At 39.2% G+C, this 19535-nt stretch overlaps 1 protein-coding gene and 1 pseudogene across 1 annotated transcript in view; one reads left to right on the top strand and one right to left on the bottom strand.

Annotated features, from left to right (window-relative positions):
* COL21A1 (collagen type XXI alpha 1 chain) overlaps nt 1-19535 on the top strand; it is a 380703-nt gene that overhangs the window by 159837 nt on the left and 201331 nt on the right. The gene's annotated exons all lie outside the window — the stretch shown is intronic.
* LOC112837934 (ubiquitin-conjugating enzyme E2 D3 pseudogene) lies at nt 18471-19167 on the bottom strand (annotated as a pseudogene).

The following is a 19535-nucleotide window of genomic DNA, read 5'->3' as shown; positions in this document are numbered from 1 at the left end:
GGACAGGACATTCTTAAGAATCTGCTACACATTTGTAAAATATCTACGTGGGTTGGCACATTTTTATCAATTAATGTGCTGATCTTAAAATTACAATGCATATGGTAGGCATTACATGTACATAGTAGTAATAATACAAATACCTTTTGATTAAATGACAATACCTGTTAGAGTCATGCTAGCTGTGGTAACAAGCAAGGCTCCAAGTGTATAATGGAGTAAGAATTATGGAGGTTAATTTCTCACTCACACAAAGTCCAAAACAGGGAATCTTGATTGACAGTGGACTCTCCTCCAAACTGCGACTGGGGACTCATGTTTCTTCCATCTTCCATCTTCCCCTCCTTAACAGTGGTTTTTCAGGTTGCTGGGCTCATCTCCTTCAAATCAATGAAAAGGCAAAGAGCATGGAGGACCATGCGCAGAAGAACTTTATGGACCAGGAACAATGTATTAGTTAGACCTCAGGCCATGTTCCTAGAGGAGGAGGAAGCAGGTTTGATGAAGAGCTAGACAGTCTCCGCTGCACTAACACATAGTTAGCTCCCAATGAACATTGGCCATTAACATTATTATATTGAATGTCAATATACAGCTCTCATAACCCCTTTGTATTTTAGGTGATCTGAAAGGTAATTTTTTTTTTTTTTTTTTTTTGCTAATGTGTGCTGTGTTGAGACTCAAGATCAGTAATCTAGATCCCTATTTGGAAGAGGAGTCAAAGAAGATGTTTATAATCTCTTCCTCAGACTTAAGTCAAACTTAAATTAAGTGGATTTTTTTTTATTATGTTATGTTAGTCACCATACAAATTAACTGGATTTTAAAGTAACTACATACATTCAGCCTGAACTGAATGCTATGGAAAATATATAAATGTGACTGGGTCAATATGTGCTATTAATAATTAATAAAGGAAACAAAGGAAAAGAATGGTAAAATTATTTCCTTTTCTTGAACATGGTTTGAGGTAGGTAATCTTTGTCAAACACGTTCTCTAAAGAGAAAAATGATTCTTAAAATAAGATTAGGAAAGCACTTTCAATGTCCTTTCTTTTCCATTTCCTTTAGATGCCATAAATGAAAATATTATATATAAGTAGAAATTTCCCTATCCATCTATCATTTATTATCTATCTATCTATCTATCTATCTGTCTGTCATCTATCTTCCTACCTATCTATCTATCTAAATGAATCCCACCAGAAAAGGTTCAGGTACTCAGGTACTTTTCCTTCAAAGGAGAGCAGCCATTCTAGCATAATTAGAGATAATGCATTGCAGCGAGAGCAGGAGTAAGCAAATGTTTTCTTAAAATGCCAGGTAGGAAATATTTTAGCCTTTGTATGCCATTCAGCCTCTGTCACAACTACTCAACTCTGCTTTTTTGGTGTGAAGGCCTCTGTTGACAGGATGGTGTTGTTCTTGATAAAACTTTATTTACAAACACAGGCAGCGGCCTGGATTTGGTCCATGGGCTATATTTTTCTGACTCCCTGTCTAGACTGTTCAGTACTTTCTAAAAAGAGTACATTTTCTAATTTTATATTAGGTGTTTGTGATATTTATGAAGCTGATTTCTCTCTACAGAGTTTGAAATTTTACTTTCCGTTTGATTTTTGGTGGGAAGAATAACCATGACCTAAGGTAGCATTGACTAATTCACTATGTCTTTTGTCATCAGCATTAATGAAGCTATAAAGCATAGTTGTTTTGGCATATTTTGTTAGACAACAGGCCTATAAAAGCACCTGGGCTACCCAGGGTAAAATTGCTTCATTAAAGGCACTGGGAGACAGGTTTCGGTGACTTGTAAAAAAGAATTCACAAGGCTTACGTCTTTAATGAAGGTTTTGTTGTATTTGCTTGATTTTTCTTCTCAGTAGTAGATGGAATTTAATTTTTATACCTCAAAAACTTTGCACTGTGAGACTCCAACTAGCATAAATAATTTTACTTAGCATTTTTAAACTAGGAGAGGATTGTTTCCTAAAATGTCATCAGCAAGTAGAGTGCAAGTATGAACAACAATCCTGTGCACCTGGCAGAAGCCCACAAAGAGACCCAATTAAGTGATAGGGATGGAAGCAGGCCTTCCATTCACTGAATTAAGAAGATGTGATGTGTCACATATGGGGACCATGAGCTGTAGAGTCTTCTTTTTAAGTACGAGGATTTGGAATGAAGATACCTCTGGCATTTGTCTATATAACAAGTGTTTTTGAAGGAGGATTTAGACTCCCTTTACACTGGGGGTGGGAGTATAATTGTTTGTCCTTAGATCAGACCCTTCTTGTAGGTGGGGTAGGGAGGAAAGAAGGGAAAAAGGCAGTGTCTCTTTCTTGGTTGGCTCTGTTACAGTCCTTGAGCTGCCATTTCCTGCTATTTTTTGGACTACCACTGACTAACCTTTGGTGACGTATATGTAAAAAGCATCCAAATTCTGGCTCTTCAAGAAGAATTTGCATGCATCCTATCACCTCTCTCAACTCCCCACTTAGCATCTGCCCTGGCAGTCCCCTCCAGAGCCTCTTGTGCCTTGTGCCTGGGATCCCCATCAAGAGTTGTGGGACATCCTCTTGACATATGGCAAACTCACACATCCTTGATTTCTCCAAGTAGCGTATGGACTGCTTCACTGCCAGCCTTGTCTCAGCCCTGTCATCTCACTCCAACTGTCCTCTCCTCTTGCTCAAATAAGCACAATGGGCAAATCCACAAGACCTCTAAGTAAGCAGATAGCCACTGTGGACTGAGATGCCAGTCTCCTCTTTGTGTAGGCACCTCAGTCCTCTGAATGACTCTTTTATGGTTTCTCCCTCATTGGATTGCGAGAGGTACTTTTCCTTCCCTGTGGGTAGAGAAGGGAAAAGACCCGATGGAGAACCACTGATGGCTCCTGGGCAGCAAAAAATCCTGCTCAATATCCTGCTTCAATATCTTGTACTGGGCAAATGGTGATGGTGAAGGATAAAAGTGGAGAGATTAGAAATATGGAGGAGATAATATTTACTGGACTTGGTGATTCGAGTATATTTGATTAGATATAGGGATTAAAGGAAAAAAGATTGAGAGAGGAAAACATTAGAGTAGAATCAGGTTGGGAGTTCATGTATCACGAATTCAGTTTTTGATCAGTTGAGTTCCAGGTGCTATGCCTGCATTCAGATGTCAATGTCCCATGGGGAATTAGTTACATGTACAGTGGACCCTTGAACTGTGTGGGTCCACTTCTATGTGGATTTTTTTCAATAAATACAGTAGAGTACTATAAATGTATTTTCTCTTTCTCATGTTTTTCTTAATGTTTTCTTTCATCTAGCTTACTTTATGGTAAGAATATAGTATATAATACATATAACATACACAACATATGTTAAGTGACAATTTATATCATTGGTCAGGCTTTGGGTCAACAGGAGGCCATCAGTAGTCATGGTTTTGGGGAGTCAAAAGTTATAAACAGATTTTCAACTGTGTGTGGGGGGGTGACATCCTGAACTCCCACATTGTTCAAGGGTCAGCTGTACTTTAACAGCCAGGTCTTGTGAGTCTTATGAATCAAATCTAGGGAGACAGTGGAGGATGAAAAGAGGGATGTTTCTAGGATTGATCTTTGAGGAATGCTGATGTTTAATGGTAGGGTGGATAGGAATATGTATTCCAAGGAGACTGAGAAGCAGCAGCCATAGAAGTAGAAGGAAAACCAGGAGGTGGTTTCCAAAGTACATAAGATGCTTAAGTCCAAGGGAAGTGATGAGATAAGCAGTGAATGGCAGGAGGGTGACTTGTGGGTTATTCTATTTATGTTGCTCCTACTGATACATGAAGACATTAACCAAATGGAAATGCAAATGCAAATGGAAGCATTATGAAACTCTTGTAGATGTATTTGGAATGTTCATGTTGCTAAATAAAAATTTATTTCAGCAATTTGCTTCCCATGTGTGTTATAATCAGTTCCAGAGAGACTTCATTTATCATAAAGGCAAAAAGGCAATGCTTTATGTGTCACAAGGAAAACATTATAGAGTTTCCTATAAAGGAATATAATTTCGTTCCTTATAGATTTTTAAAAGTTGGTGTGTGTGTGTGTGTGTGTGTGTGTGTGAGTGCAAGTAGTTCTCTTTCTAAAGCCGATGTTATCATCTGTTCTTTTTTCTAAGATTTCTTATAGTATCTCTTATGCTGCATGCTGGGTTAATGCTCAAATATGAGGAAAATGTTTAAATAACTGCCTGAATTGTATGAAGCTTATTATAAAGAGAACGTTAAACAGCTGTTTTCCACTTTTCGTGATAGAAAACAAGAACACACCTTCATCTTTAGCCATTGAAATGTGGGTAACAACAAAATGGAACTTCTGCCTGTAAAGAACGAACAATGGTGGGTTCCTAGAGTACAGACTAAAACTGGCTTAAGTGAACCATGAGTTGGAGATATTCTGGGGCATGGATTTGGCTTCCTTGGCCATGGGCATTGCTACAGGTGCAAATGTCTTTTGGAACGTACAGTTTTCAATTTCTCTCTGATTTAAGCATCTTGTGATTGAATATGGCAAAACTTCCACAAATTGATACCAGTGTACTTTTTAAGCCTTATTTCCCACCACTCCCTTATTTTTGACTCTCCATTTCAGTAAAACCATAGTCTCCAAATATGGCCTTTGTGCTACTGGGTCAGACTTTTTTCTAAATCTTTAAAAAATCTAGCTCAGATGTCACTTCTGCCGTGGAACCTTCCACAGCACCCCAATAAAATATAATCTCTCTTTCCTACTGATTTCTTTAGCTTTTCCTGAAATACCACTTATTTAAAACTAAACTTATTCATTCAATAAATATTTATTGAGTGTCTACTGTGGGTCAGACTCAATATTTGTGATAGGTGCTGGGGATAAAGCATTTCTTGTCTTTATGGAGTTTGCATTCTTGTAGCAGTGTAGTGATTGAGACCACATGTTCTGGGGCCAGTTTTCCTGGGTTTGCATCCTGGTTATATTACTTTCTAGCTGTGTAATCTTGTTTAATTGTTATGTTTCTGTGCATTAACTGTTCCAATTAAAAGCTGGAGATAAAACATAACTACCTGAACCAAATGTTTTTGGCTTGGGTTTGTAGACCACTGCAGACCCATGTCTTTCCCTTGCTTTCTCGCTGGAGCAGGCCTTATAACAGCTTGTCTTCTTCTCTTGGTCATGAAGCCAGGCTGCAGCTTCTACAACAGATGCAGTGCATACAAAATGGCTGCTTCTGGTCTAATTGGAGATGGGATGGACTTTTCAGAGTAGTACTTTTCTGCCTCTCTGACTGTCTCTTGATTCTGTGAGCACCTAGTATATCACAAACCCGTGGCCAGCTGTAGATCTCAGTTCCTTATCCATGTTCCCATTCCTTCCTGCCCCATTGCCCTCTTCTTGCCCTCCAGCTTCCCTGGGATCACCCACCAAATACAGGGCTAGCATATATGCTTTTTGGCTCGGGCTCTGTTTTCTAGGGAGCTTGGACTATGACACCACCTCATTGGCTTAATGTGAGGATTAAGTGGAAAGTGCTCAGGATAGTACCTGGTACAGAGTAGATAATAAAATGCTAGCTATTATTATTGTGACAAAAGTAAATGAGAGCACAAAGGAGGGTCTAGGTTGAGAGAAGGAAGGTTATCTCTCTTAGATTCTTGGAAGAAATGCTGTTTAAGCCAAGACCGGAAGGTTGAGCAGCCAAGTGTAGAATTTGTCAGTGGGGTGCATTTGTGGTGAATATGCTAGGCAGAAGGGGCATAATGTTTCAAAGCCTGAAGATAAGAAAGAACACAGGTTTGAGGAATTGGATACATTAATAACTAAAATTCATATCTGTTGCATTCAGTTGTAATTACTTGTATATATGTGTTTGGCAGAGACAGTAAAATTTATCAAGTGTTCTACTTTCTTCCCTATCTTTCCCAATCCTCTTGCAGTTCTGGATAATGAAATGTGCAGGAAGTGACATGAGTCACTCCTGGGCTGAGGCAGGGTAAAGTCTACATTCTTCCTCTGCTATAGTGATCAGAGACCACATGTTCTAGATAGATGGGATACAACATAATAAAGCTGCCATCACTCTGTTTCCTGAGTAATTCCCTAGGCAAAGCAGAAGTTCCCACTGCCCTGCCTGTAGTGAGAACAAGAAATAATTCTTTGTTGAGTTAAGCCCACCAGAGCTTGGGATTGGTTTGTTATTGCAGCATAACTTAGTTTAGCCTGACTAATACAATGATTAATCTTCCTGACTACAATGTTAGCTTCTGGATTAGGGCCATGCCTAGGGTGAGGCAAGAGAGATGCCTGTGGTACAAAATTGAAGGAGGCACTCACTTTTAGGTTTATGCAAGTGAGTGACATTATGACAAAAGCAGAGTAAGTGGGAGGGAGAGTGGTGAGAGAGGAGGTCTGAGAGGTTGTGGCTTTTGGAAGACCATTGGAATATCTTTGGATTTGTAGTGGAGGTGGAGTTATGGTTTGTTTTTGTTTTTGTTTTTGTTTTTTCCCCTGAAGATCTAATTGGCTTTATTAAATGATTCCTGTATCAGGCAGCATCCCATCTAGCAAGAAGAGAAATGCTCCCTGTATTGGAATTATGGTTAACTCCTTATTTTTTATAAAATAAGGCAAGGAAATTTCAAGAACACCAAAAGATAGAGGAATTCATTTAGACAATGAAAACTTGCTTTCATTATTTAAGGCAAAATTGTACTCCAAAAACAGACTTCTTTGAGAAGAAAGTTATCTTCCATTCCCACTTTCTAAAAAATCTTCACTGGAAGTTCTGCATTGCCTGTAATAATGTTTAGCAGTATCTCACAACTTTAGTTGAACTATTTCTACCTAAGACTTTCTTTTTCTTTTTAAATTTTTATTTATTTATTTATTTATTTATTTATTTTTAAAGATTTTATTTATTTGTCAGAAAGAGAGAGAGAGAGGCTAAGCACAAGCGGGGGTGTGGCAGGCAAAGGGAGAAGCAGGCTCCCTTCTGAGCAGGGAGCCTGATGTGGGACTCAGTTCCGGGACCCTGGGATCATGACCTGAGCCAAAGGCAGACACTTAACCGACTGAGCCATCCAGGTGTCCCTCATTTTTATTTTATTTTATTTATTTATTTGAGAGAGAGAGAAAGAGCATGGAAAAGTGGGGGGGGGCGGGTAGGGGCAGAGAGAGGGGAATAAGCATACTGCCTGCTGAGTGGAGTGCCTGATGCAGGGCCAGATCCCAGGGACCTAGGCAGAAGCTTTCACAGACAGAGCCACCCAGGCAACCCCCTGAGACTTTCTTTTGAGTTAAATCCATGGTTACAGAAGAGCCACTCTCTTGGGTTTAGAGTCATTTCTTGAGGGAGGATAAAAAAATAATTCAGCTTAAGCCTAGGTTTCTGGATAATATTCTCCTGTTAAACCAGACTTATTATTTGGTTCTAACTCTCTGCCTTTTCACACTGTTGCTGAATTTGAATCATGCTACGTGTGTACGTGGTGGAGTGGCAGTGTGTTGCTCCTGCTGGGTTAGAATCCAAATTGTAATGTGAGAAGGAATGTCATGCTTTTCCTCCTCGTTAAAGCGACTTATCTGAAAATGGCCAGAACAAATCCAGAATACCATAATGTGGCTTGGAAACCAATAAACGCTGAACTGGCCATGTTTCTTTAAGCTCTGGTTATAAGGGGCATGCATGTATCTACAATCCGAAATAATAGGTTTCATGAAGGCTGTCCCAACCAGCAGCAATATTCTATTCTGTATCCTTTGTAGACTGCCTGTAGAAATTTGCTTTTGGAAAAAGTACATGTTTTTCGAAGAAAAACCTTTAAAGAATTAAAGGTTAATGCATAACTATCCCTGGTGATTGGGTATTTGAAAGATATTGCCAAAAGAGAAACAATGAGATGCATTCAGAGAAGATCGTATGTTGGATGTGCTCAATTCTTAGAAAAATAAGTGTGGGGACATCTAATCTCATTACAGTTGGATACATATGTTTTTGCAAATGAAATGTAATTTTCTAAAAATGGCAGCTGTGTGTGTCTCATAGATACTGAAAACATATGCTAATTTTTGGCAATGGCCAAGGAAAGCTATGGTGCTTTTAATTTAAATTTAAATACACAGTTGGTGAGAGAGCACTCAGCAATGATGGGAATGCACTAGAGTGATAGCGCCTGTGGTGTGGAGTCAGGGAGATTGTTAGAGAGAGGAGCAGCAAGTGGAGAAGGAGGACAGTGAAGGCACTCAGAAGTCTGAGTAGAAATGCACATGGTGGCAGTGCTGGGAGAATATGGTGGAACGTAGGCCAGAATGGCCAGATTCAGAGTCTGAGACCATCACCATCCAATGCAGAATGATTTGAGGGATGCTAGAATGCATCATTCTCTCTGCCCCCACTTTTCCAGTCAGCTCTTCCATTGGCCAAGTCAGGGAATCCCCAAGAGTGTTCCTTGGGAACATTGCTTCTGTTGGATGTTTTTGATATTTATGTATTTCTATTAAAACAAAGTGCAGAGACAGAGAGGAGGTGATACAGAGGGAAGCCGCAGGTAAGTTTGGGATACAATAAATTAAACAAGTTAAATGGGTTATCTTTACTTTTGGACTTTGCAAAGCCTTTAGTACATATATGCTAATAGGAATTAGGAGTCTCATAAATGGAAAGCAGCATCTCTCAAAATGATCTGAACACAGATCTTATTTTCCCCCCTGCAATCTCTTACAAGACAAGTGTCTGTGAAATACACTTGGGAAATGCTGGCTGGGATGCCTGAAATTTGTCCACCAGCTTATTATTCAATTGAGTTAAAATGTTAAGATACCAACCCCCCTTTTAAAATAAATACAAAGATATTTTTGGAGGTCCTACAGAGTGAACCATTATCTGGTATATATACCACAGCACTGACCCAGCAGGTGATGGGTTGCTTGTTAACTGACCACCAGCCAATAGCAGGTGAGCAAGAGATGAGGGAATGGGGTGCATGCATGTGGACTTTAAATGGTAAGCCTCTGAGATTAGAGGAGATGTATTTGAGATGCAGGTAGAGAGAAGTGATTGGAGTTGTTACCACACCACTATGGGGAGCTGGGGCAGCATGCACTTGCTAAATAGTGGGGGAGAGCTGAAGGGTGCATGTGGGTGGGAGGGGAATGAAAAAGTAGGGGAGACAGACTCTGACTTTGAGGCTAAGATCTAAGTACTTAGGTTTAAAAATTATATGCCCTTAAAAATAAATGAATTGAGAGCTTCTGTTTACAAAAACGTGCTGTTTAAATGTTATTGTTGAAAATCAATGTGAGCTTTGTCAAGAATCTCAGAAAGTCCAAAATTTCTGAATAATGTTTAAAGAAGGAGAAAGAAATGAATCTTTTTAGCCAGAAAAGTTGTTCTTAAAATATCATTTTAATCATGAAATAACATATACTTATTGTGGAAAATCCAAAATAAACAGTGAAAGAAAAATCATCCCTATCACTCATAATGTCTCAATCTAGAAATAGCTACTATGAATCTTTTAGCATATTATCTTCCAGTTTCCCCCCTTCCCCTTATTCCTTCCTCTCCCCCTCCCTCCCAAATTGTGTAATTTTTTTTCCAAATTGTGTAATTTGGACTGATAGTAAATACTGAACATAAAATTTTAATGAGGATACTATAATTAAAGCCAGGGGTTAGAAAATCTGGCCTGTCACCTGTTTTTGTAAAACCCATGAGCTAAGAATGGTTTTGACATTTTTCAATATTTTAAAAGAATCAGAACAATAATATTTCATGACATTTGAAAATTATATGTATTCAAATTTCAATGTCCATTAGTAAAGTTTTATTGGAACCCAGCCACACCCAATTGCTTACTATTGTCTGTGCTGCTTTCACATCGACAATGCAGAGTAGTAGTTGTGACAGAGATAGCATGGTCTACAAAGCCTAAAGTATTTACTATTTGGGCTTTTACAGAAAATGCTTGCTGACCTCTGATTTAACCAGTCCACAGTTTTGGAGCATTTTTGTTGTTTATTTTTTTGTCCATTATAAATAATGTTTTAACTGGTATATTTGGTCATAAATCTTTGCCTACTTTTCAGACTATTCTATTTGGGTATTTTCCTGAAACCAAAATTACTGTGTCAAAGGGTATGAATATTTTAAGGCCTCTGATTCATAATGCCAAATTTCTTTCCGGAAAGCTCAAACTAAGTTCCACTCCCACCAGAAGCATATAAGAGCTACAGAGATTTTCTTTTTGGCAATATAATCTCTATACTACCCTGCCTTACCTTTTTTATATTTAATAATAAAAGAGTGTTAATCAAGTGAGGATTTGCTGGGAAAGTAAGTTTCATATGATCCATAATTTTTTATCTTTCCTTTTAATACGGCCCTGATTCTTATAGCTTCTGTTCTTGACACATCCCATCGTGAGACCTCATAGAACGTGCCTACTCCTCATTGTAAATAGGAGAATGTAATGGAGAAATACCTCCCTATAATATGGGAAATATAAGATTTATCAGAGTTCGTACCTGATTCTGTATAAATCTGAGATTAGGGCTTCTTTGCCCATCTACATGACTTTACTTGTATTTTGAATGTTCGATTTTAGACTTTACAAATTCTAACTGAACCTGCCACATTCATTTCTCCATCAACTGATCAATATACTTACCTTGTGAATGGTGAAGCATTGTTGGTTTCACTCCCATTTGAGACTAAAAAGAGCTTTGCCCTTGAAAAGGGCCTCGAAACACTCATTTTAATGTTATTTGGTTAGTGGAGTGGGGAAAATAGATATTTAGGCTTCAAAATCTTAAGTCTAGATTTTGCTCCTCCTAAGTATGAAACTAATTTATGTTACAAAGCACATACTTTTGAATCTCTTCCTGTTTGAGGCTTTACTTCTGACGCTGCACCGAAGTGATGTCTTGGGTCTGATTCTGAATATTTACTTGTTAAGTTTTCAAAGATTAATTTGACACTAAAACTTTTCATTTTTTTCTATACATAGGGGAAAATATATATTTTTTTAAGTAAGAAACTTTTCTTGCCACTAAACATGAAAGTGCAGGAAGTAAGTTTCATTCTATTAGGATCTGAAGGGAAAATACAATGGTTGCTTCCCATCTCTGTCCACGTTCCCTTATCCACCAGAATAAAGGGGCTAGATCTGAAGCCCTGTAAGTCGTCCTCAGACTAAGCTTTCCAGATCCTTAAGGAAGAGCAGGGTGAGAGTGACTGGGGCAGAAAAGTGACATGAGACCATTGAACTGGTTTTAATTTTAGCCTGGTCTTAGGTTACTTGGCATCTAGAGAACTTCATGCTTTTATTCAGCAACTATTTAATGGGTTAAAGTCCCTCCTAAAAATACTCTAGGGGCACCTGTGTGGCTCAGTCGGTTAAGCTTCCAACTCTTGATCTCAGCTCAGATCTTGATCTCAGAGTTGTGGGACTGAGCCCTGTGTGGGGCTCCACGCTCAGTGCGGAGTCTGCTTGTCCCTTTCTCTCTTTGCACCCCACCCCCGGCTTGTGCTCTCTCTTTCTCCCTCTAAAATAAAAAAAAAAAAAGTCTAAAAATACTCTAGAGTCCCTTAATTTTTCCTTAGGAAAAAAATCAGAAAAATTAATAGAGAGATTCTATAATCCTTACATCCTTAGAATTCATCAGTCACTGGAAGAAAACCTTGGGTGAGGATCTTTCAGCTGAGCCAAGCAGACCTCCCAGAATTGTCACTGTTCACATTTGGAAGAAGTGTACAGCGATGATCCTGTACTTGCGCTCCTCTCAGAGACCAGCTGTGGTGAGAGGTAGTTTGGTATTCTCTCTATAAAACTTTTTTTTTTTTTTTTAAATCAGGTATGTTGTGGGGTTCTTGAATTCAGGCTTAAAGTCTTTATCAAATGTGAGCTCCCAAAAGGGCTGAGGGGAAAGCCACATCTCTCCTGTACACAGATTCTAGCAAATGACTCTGCTACAGCAGAGGGACTGTTCTTTTGAATAACTTGGCATCTCTGCAAGGTCGGAATGCAGCCAGCCAAGGCATTCATCCCCACCCTTTGCTGCTTCACTGAGGCTTCCCGAGTATGCTTTTGGCCAGGGAAAAACCTTGGCAGAGTGAGGGAGATATTTCTCTTCCTCTTCCTTACAACAAGATGTCATGCAGGCAGGTGGCCTAATTTATGATGGCAAGTTCTAGAGATAGCATCTAATAAAAAGAGGCCCGTAATATCCTTAAGAAAAGATTAGTTTTACACGGCTCTGTGCAGTTAGACTGGGGAAAATCTGTAGAAAACACTAAGTACATGCACACTCTCCCTTTTAAGCACAATGATCAATCTAGAAGGTTAGGAAAGAAAGATTTTATACCCAGAATTGAAAAAGAAGGTGATGAACCCAGAGGACACTTCATTCAATTAGCTATGATTTACAGAATGTAGGAAGTAAGAAAACAAAATGCAGGTTATAACGTGTGATAGTAACTATGGCTTGCCTGTCTCACAGAGGTTCAAGCACTTTAGATCTGGAAAGGGACCACAGACATCATTTCAGCCACCATCCTAATTTTTCATATGACATATGATGAAGTATCTCTTAAATCTGGTCAAAGTGACTTTTATAAAAACGAAGTATTGAGAATTAAACAGAATTGAAATGTAAGGGGATGAGTGCTGAATCATTTACCTGGGGAAAACATGCAACTTGGATAATAAATGACTTATTATGACAGAAAAAAATCTAAGATTACTACCATGAATTGGGAGGCCAAAAATACAGGATTGTCTTTCCTTTTTAATGTAAGCAGCACACTGTGGGATATTTTCTCCAAGTGGTCATCACTGATAATTTCCTGTATGAACTATTTTCCAGGGATCTAGGCTTCACTTGAAGCGATCTCAGAGGAGTGCTAAGAAAACTCTCAGAGGAATGAAATATGACCTTTAAGAAAAGTTAAAGAACTGGGATTGTTATAGTTTTTAGAAAACTATATTAAATAACTTTGATATCTTCAAATATTTCTCATTCTCCCCCTTCCCTACATGCATGCCTGTGCATGCACACAGATACATTGGAACTTGAAGCAATTTGTTTGTTATATATATTTGTTAACTTCAAAGTCAATGGGGATTGGACTTTTTTTTTTTTTATCTATCCCAGCCCATTACTAACCACGTCTATAAAGAATTCAGGGACTTGGAGAATCCTTGTTGACAGGGCTCTATTTCCAATTTTTAATTGTAGCTCAAAGGAAAACCAGTACTGAATATGTGCTTTCACTTTAGATACAACATTTCAATCATAAATGAATTAACCAACAAAGAATTTATTTTCCTTTTACTTTGATGATGCCTGTATATAAATGACTTCAACACAAAGGCCAGTTGCCTCTTCCCTCTTCACTGTAACAATCATAATGAAGCATCTTTTGAAGAGTTTTTGTAGGAAGGAGTCTAACAAGAACTCATTGCCACAGCTGGTTAGAAATAGGGTAGTTCCTCATTTCTATGTTATGGTTCAAAGCTAGGAAAGTTGAATTTGCCTTTCAGCCCTATGAAAAAATGTAAGAAATGTGACCCAAATCTTGGGGAATGTGAATTCATTCAATGTTTTCTTTGCCAGAAGAACTTGGGACTCTGGTACTGAGAAAAAGAGGAACTACGAAATGGAAGAATTATCTCTAAACTCTTTCTGACTGCACTTTTGGGTATATTTGTATTTTTTTGCATCTTTACCTGCTAATTTGGGTGTCTCACATTTGGATCTAAGTACATGCCCTCAGAAATAAAAACTGCAGATCATCCCACCAAATTAGAATATGAGTCACATTGTCTTGGGCTTTTGGACTTTTAAGGGGACTTATAAAAAGTATTCATTATTGATGTCAAACTCTGATATTAAGCAATGATTTGCTATTTAGCATTTCAACCTATAAGACCCAGAATGATTTTATATTGACATTCTATTTTCTTAAGATTCTTCCAGCTTTGAAATTGCTTTTGGGTGTTCAGTTTAGGGCTCTTCTCATTACAAGCAACAGAACCCAATTCAAATTAGCTTAAACAGAAAGGGGATTTATTTACTCAAGGGAAAAACATCCAGAAGAAGGCCTAGTTTCAGTGATGGCTGGATGTAGATATTCAACTGATGTCTGTTGATTGTTCTCTGTTTTCCTGTAGTTCTGCCATTCTCTATGTTGGCTTCATTTTCAGTCAGATTCTTCTAGGAAGATTTAGATTTACATGGTCTCTAGGGTTCAAAATCCAAGAAAAAACAACAACCACAACAAAAACTCCTCTTTCCCTCCCTTCCAAAGTTCCAGAAAGATCTCTAACTGGCCTAATTTTGGTCATTTGTCCATCCTAAACCAATCCGTGTGGATAATTCTTTCCGTGGATTGAGTGGTCCAGTGATGTTATCACTGAAGCCAAAACCAGGGACTATTAGAATCACTACTGAAAAATCATGGACCTCTGGGCTGTGAAGTATTTTCCAATTATTTCCACAGTACGGCTATTATACACCATATCTTCTTAGATAGAATACAATTAGTGTATATTAGCCCTTTGGATTTAGCCATCATACTGGAAGTGTGTCTATAATCCAAGAAAGTAGGTGTTGAGGAGAACAGGAAGTAGCCTCTATAGTTGGTTCTGAAGAAGTCCTAAGGAAATGGCATGATTTTCCTTTCTCTGTACTAGCTGTTTTATTTTGTGCACCCAGCACTCATTCCTTCTTTTTTATGGTACCAGCATCCTGCTTTCCTTTGCTGATTTCCTCTTCAGGCTTCTTGAATTCAGGCTTAAAGGTTTTATCAAATGTGTTTTAGTAGGCCAGTACAATTAGATGCCTTGTTCTCTCCTAATCTAAGACATTGGTTGGTGACCCAAGCTAGGCCAGTGAAACTCACTATCCTTATACATTGAGTAGATTAATGAATGGGGAAAAAAAAAAAGCAGTTCATTTCTACCACTGGTGGTATCCCTTTAAAAATGCTAAATAGTTCCTGTTATCTCTGCAGCTTTATCTGGTTCTTCTTTTTCCAAATGTAGTTTTCCAGCACTTCTGTCAGCTACTCATGTATTTCCAAAGGATTCATTTTCCGTGTAGAATGGAAACAGTTTCTGTTTCCAGACACTGATTGCAGCCTGCAAAATGAAATGGCATAAAGCCTGGTACTCTGGTGCTCTGGAGCCTTGGATAGTTGGAAAAGCCAAGTTCTCTGCCTAGTGATAAAGCTAGTATGATCAATAGGAGGAAGGTAGGAACCACAGAAGGAAATAAGAAGCTGGCTCTCCAGGACCTTGCATGTACTTCTTGTTATGAAGTTTCTGATTGTCAGAGGGGATAATGGCATTTACTGCAAAAATGCAGTTGGGCTATAGTTTGGGGTCAAAGGTCAGAATGGGCAAGTCTCTCCATCCCACGTCCCTGTTTATAATTGCTTTAGGCGGAGGCTAGGGAGATGATCAGAACACTGAAGCTACTGCCTAGAAACCAGAATCCTCAGTAGATTCAAGGACATGACTAGTCAAGTTACTGACCTTTAGTTTCTAGTCTCTGGAATTGACCAGAAGCCTCCTAGAGTTTAAAGGAAGTTGTCTTCTCAGGTAGACCTCAACCTTGACAATAATGTCCTATGATCAGTGGTCAAAGGAGATCCTCCTAGAGGGCAGAATTAGGGGCTACCAGCGGGCTGACCAGGATACTCACTTCTCTTCCATGGAACAGTCTTTGTTATTTCTGTTTTGCAGGATATAGTGACAATGGTGGTGGGATGAGATATATTTTTTCTCTCCTTTACCAAATGGTAGTTACTGTAGTTACTTGTTCTCTCTCTAGTATTGATAATGGTTAATTTGATCATTTAGTCATAAATGCTGGCCCATCTAAACCTGACCAAGAAAAAATGCACATCTTGGATTTGGCAATGAATGTAGAAATCTGATGAGGTTTGGGCTGTCTTCACTTGGGGAAAAAATTGTATTTGGAGGCTGGTCAGCAAAAGGTATAAATGTAGTGAACATTTGTTGCTTTTTAATATCCCCTTCTCTCAGGTTTGTTTCCTCTTTTTTAGTTAACAGAGCTCTGATTCTATCTTAAGAAATGCCATTCCCCTTCTTCAGAGCCCAGTCTGTGGGCTCTGGGTGGGGCTCCGCTACTGGCTCCATGGATGGAGCATGTGACCCAAGCCTCTCCAGTCAGCACCCTGGATATTCCTCACATGGGAACTGCTTCAAGGCTGGCCACCTAGTCAAGCAATTTCCTCATAACTTTGGGAACTACATAAGTCCACTCTGTATTTGAAAGAGTGCTATTGGGGCAGAGCTGATTTTATGGTTAGATTGATCAGATAATACCTAATTCCTTGTTGTCAGCTGGTGTACTAGGGTTAGATGTTTCCCCACCACTGGCTTTGAGTCTGTCAGGCCTCTAGCTAAGGGAGTGGGCATGTAACCCAAGGCAGGCTAATTGGACTCTCTCTCTGGACTTTGGGTCTTGGGCAGAGTGCTGCAAGGGCAGGAAAAACAGATGCAGTCTATTTTCTCAAGCTGTGTTGCCTTTACAAGACTATTGAGCAGTGATTGCTACACAGACTGTGGCCCTACCCAGTCTGTCTTTCTCTAAGCCTGGTTCTCCAGCCTTCCTATCATTTTTATGACCAGTATCTTTCTAATTCATCCCTTTGTTGTTGAACTCATCCAGAGTTGGTTTCTGTGATTTGCAGCCCCAAGACCATCAGGTAGGTAATGGACCCTTTCCTTTCCCAGGTTGCCTATTGTACTTTTGAAACTTCTCACTCCCTTCCCATATACCCTTGATTTAAAGGGTGAGGAAGGACATAATAAGATTGGCTTGGGATGACCCTGCCTGCAGTCCTAGAGAGAGCATTTGAGAACTGCCTGCCTTTGTAAATGGTGCATTATTTGAGGGTAATTTTAGCTATTTGTGAGGGAGGACAGGGGCTTGTTTGTTCACAGCTTTGTCCCCAAAGTCTAGCCTAATGCCTGGAACAGCATCAGTGCATTCAGTATATATACACTAAGACTATTCTCCCTTGGTCTTGTCACATTAGCAAATTTGTTCATTCAATAAATATTTGTTTATTGCTCACATGGAAATATAATGGTGAGGAATACAGATAGGACATTTACTTCCCAATGATACTGACTTTTAGTTGTAGCTGTGTGGCTCAGCTGTAGTAGATTGGTTGTTGAGAAACTGAGACTTAAAATGCAATAATATAGCAATAATATAGACTTATTCTCCTGAAGATCAGGAAGAATTATTACCTTGAGTGGGAGGAAACCCTGAAGAGTCAGGACAAAAGGCATTTCTAAGAGAGCAATATATCAATTATAGGCAATCCTTTTGTAACACAGCTCCTTCTATATCCATAGCCTGGGTTTGGATGGGGCTGAGATGAGACAAAAGGGATTCTAGAGGAAATGAAGGATTCTTTTGGTCTCCTCTGCTCTGATATTGGGGTCTATGATTTAGATCTCTATTACTGAGGAGGAAGATTTGGATACAATAATGTTCTAAAACAAAAATTGGGAAATTTTACTTGGTAAGCATATTCTCTTTTCTAATTTTTAAATTTAAATGTTTATGTGCAAGTCTTAAATAGACAGGGGCGCCTGGGTGGCTCAGTCATTAAGCGTCTGCCTTCGGCTCAGGTCATGATCCCAGGGTCCTGGGACAGAGCCCCACATGGGGCTCCCTGCTCCGTGGGAAGCCTGCTTCTCCCTCTCCCACTCCCCCTGCTTGTGTTCCCTCTCTCACTGTGTCTCTCTCTGTCAAATAAATAAATAAAATCTTAAAAAAAGTCTTAAATAGACAAAATATTTAATATTGAATAAATAAAAATTAAATAATAAATTATTTATTGAGGAATACAATAATTAAATAATATTAATTAAGTATTAAAATATGTTAGAGAAGATAGCCCAGGGAATTCAGACTTTGCTAGACTATCTGGGCTTATAGTCACTGCGTTAGTCTTTTATTGTTGCATAACAAGTTCTCCAAAACTTAGCAGCTTAAAATAACACAAATGAATTAAGTCTGAGTTTTTGTAGGTCAGAAGAAGTCTGTGCATGGAGGGTTTGAGGCAGCCGAAGTTGAGGTATGACTAGGGTTTAGAGGATAAGGGAGGGGGAGGAGGTGAGGAGGAAGTGGCAAATCCTGAGAGTGGAGAAGAAGTCTTGGAGACATTTTAAGGATTTCAGATCTTATTTTAAGAGCAATGGAAAACCAGGGTGCCTGGGTGGCTCAGTCGTTAAGCGTCTGCCTTCGGCTCAGGTCATGATCCCAGGGTCCTGGGATTGAGCCCTGCATTGGGCTCCCTGCTCGGCGGGAAGCCTGCTTCTTCCTCTCCCATTCCCGTTGCTTGTGTTCCCTCTTTTGCTGTCTCTCTCTCTCTCTCTCTCTCTCAAAATAAATAAATAAAACCTTTTTTTAACAGTAATTTAAACTTTATTCCAGCTATAATGCAGGTTATTCTGACTTTAAGGTAGCATCACATGGCATACTTCTGAGTCCATTCCCGAGACATTCTGTTGTACTTATCTCTGTCTGTTTTATAGATCCATGCAATCTCTGGCACAAGGGGGTCATCTGGGTTTGGATCACATAGCAGTGAACAAATGGATAAAAGAACTTTAGAAATAGTTAAAGCGGGAGACCACTGTGATCTTAGAATATCGAGACAAATGCTGCCATTACTGTTAATATTTGGATGATAAATTCTTGTTGTAAATGCAACCTTAGGTGGTTTGAAGGGGTAGTCTGTAGGAAAATGAATTGTCAAAAAGAATACACTGCCTTGATATGGGCTGTCATTAGGTCCCATAATTGTGGCTTGCCAATGAAACATACCATCCCCAACTGGACCTGCAGAACATTGTGCTGGAATCACGGGCCAAATCACTAAGCTCCTTATTAATCCGTTTCAGCGCCATAGTCTGTGCTTTTCGTCTGGCTCCTCACTCTCTCAGTGTGTGCTCAAAGGTCCGGCCAAAACTCTTGATTATCCAGGTGGCAGGGAAGGATTGTCTCTTCGTCTCACACCGGCTCTGCCAGACACAGGCTCTTCCTACGTCCAGGGCCGAGTTTATCTGTGCTACCCCCTTTTCCTTCTTTTCAGAACAGCACCTTCTTACTAAACAGATCGGAGATTGGACTGGGAGGGCGGGGCAATAAATAAAACCTTTTAAAAAAAAAAAGAAGGTCTTTAACAAAAAAGAGCAATGGAAAACCATGTTAGTGTTTTAATCAGGAGAGGGTCATATTTGCTTTAGAGTGAAGAGTGAGGCAAAGTCTCCTCTTGAGCAATTGGTTGAATGGTGGTGACTTTGAGAAAGGCAGGGAATGCAGAGGGAAGGAACAGGCTTTTTAAGAGGGGAACAGAAAAATAATAAACTCAGGCTTGACCACATTTTATTTGAAATGCTTGTAATTCATACAAGTGAAGATGTCCAGTGGACACTTGGGATACCGGCTACAATTTAGAGAAAGA

The sequence above is a fragment of the Callorhinus ursinus genome, unplaced genomic scaffold (assembly GCF_003265705.2).
Source record: "Callorhinus ursinus isolate GAN/ISIS: 27379988/994484 unplaced genomic scaffold, GSC_fseal_2.0 scaffold22, whole genome shotgun sequence".
NCBI classification, from domain to species: Eukaryota; Metazoa; Chordata; class Mammalia; order Carnivora; family Otariidae; genus Callorhinus; species Callorhinus ursinus.
Note: the sequence above shows the minus strand (reverse complement) of the source record. Positions and strands in the feature narration are given on the sequence as shown.